This window comes from Dunckerocampus dactyliophorus, chromosome 10 (genome assembly GCF_027744805.1).
Source record: "Dunckerocampus dactyliophorus isolate RoL2022-P2 chromosome 10, RoL_Ddac_1.1, whole genome shotgun sequence".
Taxonomy (NCBI): domain Eukaryota; kingdom Metazoa; phylum Chordata; class Actinopteri; order Syngnathiformes; family Syngnathidae; genus Dunckerocampus; species Dunckerocampus dactyliophorus.
In genome coordinates this window covers 4,926,555-4,935,369 of record NC_072828.1, presented here as the reverse complement: position 1 = coordinate 4,935,369, position 8,815 = coordinate 4,926,555, and positions in this window count along the sequence as shown.

The following is an 8,815-nucleotide window of genomic DNA, read 5'->3' as shown; positions in this document are numbered from 1 at the left end:
TAACCACTAGACCACCGTGCAGCCCTAATAAAAATCAAATATATTTAAATGATATAAAATAATATAAATATATTTTTTAATTAAATTGCAGTTAATAAGACCACAAAAGCAGATATTTTACGAATAACGTGCATGATTATATAGCAAGGAGGACTACAATATTGCTCAATTTTCGCCACAAAAAGATTCATAAATCTGTTGTATATTCCGTATTTTAATGTAAGTTTTGACCAGCTGTGTGCAACCCACCCAGAATGGATCCGCGACCCACTTTTGTGTCCCGACCGACTAGTTGAGAATCACCACACTAAAGCATGTGTGGATGTGGTTTCCAATCGCATAGTCTTACGTGTGTTAACACGATCTATTTAAGGTGTTTACATGTGTTTTTAAAAGCTGCATTCAATGCAATAATTCCGATTGTTTTAGTGCATGTAAATGTAATGAGTGTGAATACAAAAAAACTGCTTGAACTGAAAACAGATATATGATGTTTAAAACAGCATGATGCAGTATGTGCAAGCACGCTGAACTGGTTCGAGTGTTCACATACCCATTGAAAGCAAACAAACTCCCCTCATGAGGGACCCTGCCTGTACTGAAATAGTGAAAATGCAAACAGGACTGAACTTGAAGCGTTTTTTTGTTTGTTTTGTTTTTCTAATCTTGTCATTCCACAGCAGCCACAGCCATCCGCTTCCAGAGAAGCAGACGCCGCACAGCATGCCGCTGTCTTTGGAGCAGAGTGAGTGTCCACCCCCTGAAGTGCAGGAGCAAAATAGCCTTTTTAACGACACCTTGTTGTCCTGGCATGCAGGGAGGGTGTTTGTCACGTACGAGGCGGACGATGACGTGCACCTGAGCGAGATCATCAAGTTCGTGTCTCTGCTGCGGCACAACGGCTTCGACACGCACGTACGAATGAGACAGCCATTTATACTAAAATATATAAAATGTATTTTCTTTCCATTTTAATTTTATTTAATTATACGTTTTTAAAGTGTATTTAATAATGTATTAATATTTTTTATTTGTTATATTTTTTATTTAAATTATATATAATGTATTTTATATATATATATATATATATATATATATATATATATATATATATATATATATATATACTGAATTTGCTATTTATTCATACTTTTACAACTATATATTTAAATTGAATATTTAGTATCTATTATGTCAAGGATGTGCGTCCCACAGCTTGTTTGCCCGTGGCACATTGTAGAAGTAAAATTAAACACCAAAAGGAGCAAAAATTTGAAAAACAGCGCAAAAAGGCAAAATGTAAGGAGAAGAAGCTAACATGTTGATACTAATAACTAACACAAAGCTTATAGAAAGCTATATATATATATATATATATATATATATATATATATTTTTAATCTTTCAATTTAAATGTTTATTTATTGGTATTCATTTTACAAATTCATTACATGTATTTACAATAGTTAATTCAAATACAGCATTTATAGTTCATAGATTTTTTGTATTTGTGGTGCTTATAGATTGACATATTCGAGCAGCAGTTTCGCAGCATCAGCAAGATTGACTTCATGGAGCGCTACCTCAGTGAGGTAAGTCAAACACTCCAGTGTTTCCTATACCTTGAGTGATTTGTGGCGCTACTTGTTGGCCCTCGCTCATGAACACATTATAATTGGACTGTTGGTCAGCAGTATAAGTTGTCATTCCGTTTGCGTACAGTAGACTGCATCGTAACTCGCACCTAGTCTGCTAGAGAATAAGAAGTACCGTAGTAGGAGGGATTGGTGTTGCCAAGTATTCACACCCCTCGAGAAAAAAAATGTTCCCAACGACTTTTCAAATCTTATTGGACACTTTGCTAGACTCTAAATGAACGCACGTATCGCTCTTCTCAGCGAGCAGCGGGTCTCTGAGCCCCCTCAAAGCACTCGCAGGTAGCTCCGCTCTTGCGTCTGACTTTCATGTTTTTTGCCGACTTTTTGTCTCCCACAATGTCCATAAAAACGGCATGCGAGTGCGTCATGGCCAATTATGCAAATTAGACAATGACTCAATGTAGCACCACCCCATGGCCACAGATAGATTGCAATCCTGTAGGAAGCACTGTCTTAAAAAGGGTCAAATGATGTAACTCGCTAAACTTCCCCAGAAGGAGTATCTGATCATCATCATCATCAGCCCCAAGTACTACGAGACGGTGACCGCCTCCCACGTCAGCCCCGACATTGACGAGCGGACATGCAACGCAGTCTACATCCACAAACAGGTTCCAAAAACAAACATCAAAATGTTGCACTTTTTTTTATTCAGTTTTTTTTTTCTTTCATGCAGCTCCAGAATGAGTTCATCCAGAATGGATGCAAAAATTTCCGCTTTATTCCCATTTTGTTCCCTGGCGCTAAAAAGGTAAGTCATGTCACAGCAGAGCTTGTCACGATGTGACACAGGTCAGAACGCTCCATCCTGGTCATAGCTGCGTAAAACACCATCCACCAATCAACAACCTGTACTACCGGATGTCTATCTCTGCCCGTTTGGTGCCGTACCTCTGTGCATGGTACCTCAAAGGAAGATTGTTTTGGTACCTTTTCACTAGCTTTGACAATGGAAATGCAAAAACAAAAATGCTTACTGTAGAGTTGGTGGGACACCGGGACATTTGTTTGGATTTTTCCCTTAAAGTATGTAAATAATAGTAATGAAAAGAATCTGATCCAGAGTCAAACGTGTTTCATATTCTGTCCAGTGAGGGCCACATTGTGAAAAATGAAAGGATGCAACATTGCCACTTTGTGACAGCGGTGCCTTGGTTAATGTCATTAATCCATTCCAGAAGGTCCGACTAAAACCAAAACAGACTGTAACCAAAGCAAATTTTCCCATAGAAAATAATGTAAATCTGTTCCAGACGCCCAAAAATGTTCAGATAAAACACATTTTATAGACAATTATAGTTTTACATGCACAAAATAATGCAACCATAATTACAAATGACAAATGAATGGACAACTAAACATTTAACATCACTTTTACCAAGTTTAGCAAACAGAGGGGGAAGGGAGAGAACTGCTGCTGCACTCGTGCCACAAAAAAATCTAAGCAGAGATGTCTGTTAAAGCCTTTTTAACAACATTCAAAAAAGCAATGCCACAAACCTGACATGACATGGAGAAGTGAACATTTAACATCATTTTACCTGTCGTGAACATACTTGGACAAAAAAAGGACAACAGCAGCAGCAATTTGTTCACCAAAAAAACATATCTCTGCTGTCAAATTTGACTATTGTAAAATCCGTAAAAGCACCGCCAATGCACCGCAACTTATGCGCAAACAATGCAAAGCTTGCCTCTGTGCGTCTCATCCACATGAATGGGTTAACTTTTCCACCACCTCTCGGAGCAAGTCGAGGGAATTCTCAAGTAGGTCCCTTGCAAATAGAGGAATTAATGAAGCCAAGGGTAGTAATGCCTGCTGTTGCGTGGGTCACGCCACTACTGCTTCACGGATACGGGAAGTGGTGGTGACAATCCATACCCATGCAGGGACCATGCACGTCTCTTGTACTGTTATTGTGCACTAGACGCAAACAGGACTTGACAAGGTGTAAACGTGTCATGCAAGAGCGTGGTCACTTCGTGCAGAAACAGAGCGGCTGTGTGTTGTTTCCATACGTCTGAAATGACGATGGTCTACTCTTTAAGCTGTAAAATTAGGAGGTCTTGCACCCTTGTCTCAGTACGGTCCATGTGTTTGTTACGTCGTGTATCTCTCTTCAACTCTGATATAAACAAATGCCACTTGCGCTCCACAAAACATGGAGCGATCGCGTGCATGTATCGCGAGATTTTGTCTTGCACGTGATCCAAGACTGCGACGTAAGCAAACCGGACAGTATTTTGGATGCTGAACAAGCCAAGCCAAGGCAACATTTTAGCAAAAATTTTGGATGTTAACCGAAAAATGTGCTAACCAAGGGATGTTAACCGAGGTACCACTGTATTTTGGAATGCAACACATGTGGATATGCTAAAAAGTTATATACATTTAAGTTACTTACATATAGAAGTTTTATATATATTTCAAGATTTAACTCCTCCAAACCTGGCCATTTTTCAAAAGACAACCCCTTCAGTACCGGCCATTTTAGACGATTTTGACAGATCTTTCAAGGCACACAGAATATTACAGCTGTTTTTTTTCATTTTCCAACTATTTCCACATTTTATTGAATGTTTTCTTTTTGATATTATGACTTTATTACCATAAACCGCTAGAATAATGCATAAAGTTAATAATAACTCGTTACCCAAAAACCTCATACAGTATTTTTCAATCAGAGAGGAGAAATATGATCTTAGAGGAGAATTAAACTTAACATTTATACGCAAGAACAACGCTGAAAACCCACAGCATTTCTGTATGTGGAATTAAATTATGGAACGGATTGAGTAAGGAACTCAAACAATGTACAGAGATGAGCACATTCAAAAAACAATACAAGCAGTTGATGTTTGCCAAATACAAGGCAGAAGAGTCTTGATCATCACAATGATGTTCTGTCAGGTTTGTTTTTTATTTTTTTTTTTAAGGAAAAAAAACAAGTTTTCTTTTTTATTCATATTTATTTTATGTATATGTATGTATGGCGGAAAAGGCTTCTTGAGACGTCATCTGTACTTCTGTGTAGAAGGTGTCGGACGTTTCGCTCCTCATCCGAAGAGCTTCGTCAGCAAACTAATAAGTGCTGGTAGCTTAGGCCTTAAATACAGTAAGAGTGGGCGGAATTGGTGTGCCAACACCCTCCTCCTATTGGTTCGTTACACTAAGCCTGGGCGGAGCAGTGGTATAATCCTATCCTGTTATTCACACCTACGATAAAAGGGAAGTGTCGCTCCCTGAATAGGGTATGAACGACTCTGATACTGGCTTGTTAGCATCTATTGTTCTGGCTCGGCCCTGCCTTCACCTCATTTGCAAGACTAAGAGCTGTGGGTTTTGGTCTCAGTAACCTGCTGAACACAGGGTCCAAATTAAACCTCAAACCACCATTCCGATTCAATGATGGGTTCTGTTGTTTGACAAAAATAGCTTCCTTTACTCCTCTTTCAAACCATCTGTTTTCTTTGGCCAAAATCTTTACCTCGCTGTCCTGAAAAGAGTGATTGGTAGCTTTCAGGTGTAGATGTACTGCTGATTGTATGTATGTGTATGTGTATTCCATTGTAACCTTCATGTTCAAATAACTAAACCAAACCAAACCAATAATATTTTCACTTTATTCTCATAACATTATGACTCAAGCTAATAAAAAAAATTGCAACTTTAGTCATTGTTTGTTTTGTCATAATATCGCGTCTTAAAAAATAACATCTTTCTTTAATATTATTATATTATTATATTATATTATTATTATATTATATTATATTATATGCTACTAAAATTGTTATTTTTCATTATAATATTCTGAGTTTATTCTTGTAAAATTACTGCTGATGTTTCCATTTTTGCTGTTGTGTTTTTTTTATTTAATGATATTTTTAGAATGAGGCACAAATGGCCCTCTGGCCGCACTTAGGACACCACTCTTCTTAACTGTCATACAATCGCATAAAGGCGTGAACGAGTGTGATTTAAGACTAATTGATTTACAAATGTAACACCAAGAACTATTTACAATTTTCACATTTGGAACTGGAGGAAAAGCGGCATAGAAAATGGATGGACGGACATTTGGAACTGAACTGTGTGTGCACGTGTGTGCATGTGTTAAAATTGGCCTACAACCTTCTGCACGCTGCACTCCTCCACGTTCTTCCACTTGCTCCTTGCTGTCATGTACGTTTTTTCCATTCAAATTCACATGCCGAGCTCTTACCAAATGCACTTCTGCCACCTTGTGGACGTTTTTATGGCTTAAAACTGTTCTAAAAGTGACATCTATTTGTGTGCAGCTGCGTCATCACCTCTTTTTGCCTCTCACGCAAAAACATGTAAAAGACATATAAATACGTCTTTGTGATTGGTCGTTCGGGTTTATAAAAACGTATAAATACGTCTTTGGTATTGAATGAGTTAATAATGAGGGAGCAAATGTTTCAGCAACATTTGACATGATATAACTGGCATACAAGTGGAAAAAGAATTGAACCATTCTTGATTAACTGGGAAGTGATTGTTTTTAGAGCAGAGCAGCCCCCCAGAAATGAAAGAGATTTTTTTTTTCCTGTGTCGCTATTGGTATTATTGATACTAAGCTCCGTGTCTTAATCGGTGAGAGCATTTGGGATATCACACATCACAAATTCATACAATAACTTCATAAATGTCCCCGCCCCTCAGCGTCACGTCCCAACCTGGCTCCAAAACACGCACGTTTACGCTTGGCCGCTGGACCGTGACGACATCCTGCGGCGGCTGATGAGGGTGGAGAAGTACAACCCGCCTCCGATAGGGGAGTTGCCCACCATCGTGTCCATCCCCATATGACAACGCCGCCTTCTCGGAGGACGTGACAGAACGTCTTGGGCACGTTGACAGTTCTCTGATACCTGGGAATGTCCCTTTAAGTTCTAGCCAGCAGGTACTGTATTGTGGTGCTAGAAAAGCTTGTTAGAAAAGATCGCCCTTGTTTTTATCAAAAATCTTAGCTAAAATTTTTCCTTGGTTTTCGTACGCCCGAGTTTTCATATATTTTGTTTTCATTGATCATTTTTGCAAAGACTTTGCCTCAGTTTTTGTTTGCTGTCTTGGTTTTTGTACGCCCCAGTTTTTGTATAATTTGTTTTTTGTTGAAAAGTTTTGATAAAATTTTGCCTCAGTTTTTGTTCACTGTCTCAGTTTTCGTGCGCCCCAGTTTTTTTATATCTGGTTTGCATCAAAAATGTTTGCTATAATTTTGCCTCGGTTTTTATGCACCCCAGTTCTTGTATAACTTGATTTTTGTTGAGAATTTTCATTAAAAATTTTCCTCAGTTTTTGTTCACTGTCACAGTTTTTGTATATTTGGTTTTCGTCAAAATATTTTGCTAAAATTTTGTCTATTCCCGTTTGTTGCATCAGTTTTGTACGACCCAGTTGTTGAATGATAATTTTTTTTTTTTTTTTTTTTGCCTCTGTTTTCATTCACACTCGGTTTGTGTGTGCCCCATTTTGTATTCTTTGGTTTTTGTCAACATTTTTTGCTAACATTTTGCTTTGGTTTTTGTCCACTGTCTCAGTTTTCATATGCCCCAGTTTTCACATATTTGTTGATCATTTTTGCTAAGACTTTACCTCTGTTTTTGTTTTCTTACGACTCAGTTTTCATATGATTTAGTTTTTAGTCAAAAATGTTGCATCTGTTTGACTAAAGTTTACACCCATAAAGGTTTAAAATATGTAAATATACATAACATAACATTTGTGTTTGTGTTTGATATGTTCTACTGTATTTGCAGCAACCTCAACTAAAGATTCTATACATCAAATTTCCCATAAATTGTCATGAATTTCCCATGAAAATTCCTGTCTTCCTGGAGTTTTGCAGCCATACGTGAAGCGCACACACAGGCCAGTGTTTTTTTTTATGTTTTTAATTTTATTCTTTATTTTACTCAACATTCACTTCAATGTTCATATTAGGTTTGATGTTGGAGGTGACAAATATTATATACAGTTGTGCTGATTCAGGTGCTAAAGATATCTGGAGGCTACTTAAAGATGAAAATAAGTCCGTCATCTACATGTCGCTTTCACTCTATCAGCGGTGTTTGTAACTGAGTAAATACTGTACTCATGGAAAAGTAAAGTTACTGAAATGTCAAAAAGCCAAATCCTGATCAAAACCCCACCCCCGGCCGTAACCGCATCTGTAATCGAAGCCTTAATCCTTTTTAAAACCCAACCATAAACCTCAACACAGCTAAAGAAAACCCTACTGTGTTCAAAACCATCTTTTTTACACCCCAACTCTATGGGTAACCAAAACCCAAGACCCTAAACTAAGCCCTAATCCTAATTTTAAAAACCCTAACTACGGGTCTAAACAAAACCCTTTTCTATTCAAAACCAGAATTTTACCCCAACACAAACCCTAACCAAAACCAGGAGTCAAACTCAAGGCCCGGGGCCCAGATGTGGCGCCACATCATTTTATGTGGCCCCCAAAAGCCTGGACATGACTTTTTTTCCTTTGAAATGTATTTGTTCTTTCATTTTGACTGAAAAATTGTACTGCCTGCAGTTGTTCTAAATGTTAATATCTGATCAGATATTCCAAGCATTTTTTGTTATCAAAAATAAATCCCTGAATGTCTGCTAGTCACTTTCACATTTTCACTTCACTTCTCAATTCCAAGCAAGTTATGCACCACTTTGTTAGTAAAAATATAATAATCAAATTCATGGCCAACTGTGTAATAATATAGCGGGGTTATATTGATATTCATGTATATTAACAGTTACAAGTGGCCCTCAGAAGGCAGCCGTAACTGCGATGTGGCCCTCAATGAAAACGAGTTTGACACGCTGCCCTAATCCAAATAAAAACCCCAACCTGACCCAAGGCCCAACCTTAACCCTAACAAAAGCTTACGCTTTTTGACCGCAACTCTATGCTGAATCAAACCTGAAGACCCTAACCCCAGTCCTAACCCAACCCTAATCCAAAACTGACCCGAGCCCCAACCCTAACCCAAACCGCAGGTCTAAACAAAACCCTACTCTATTCAAAACGCTTAGAGTTGGAGTCAAAATTCAAACCAAAACTCAAGACCCAAACCCTAACTCTAGCCCAAACTAGGGATGCCGGATACCATTTTTACGTGTCTCT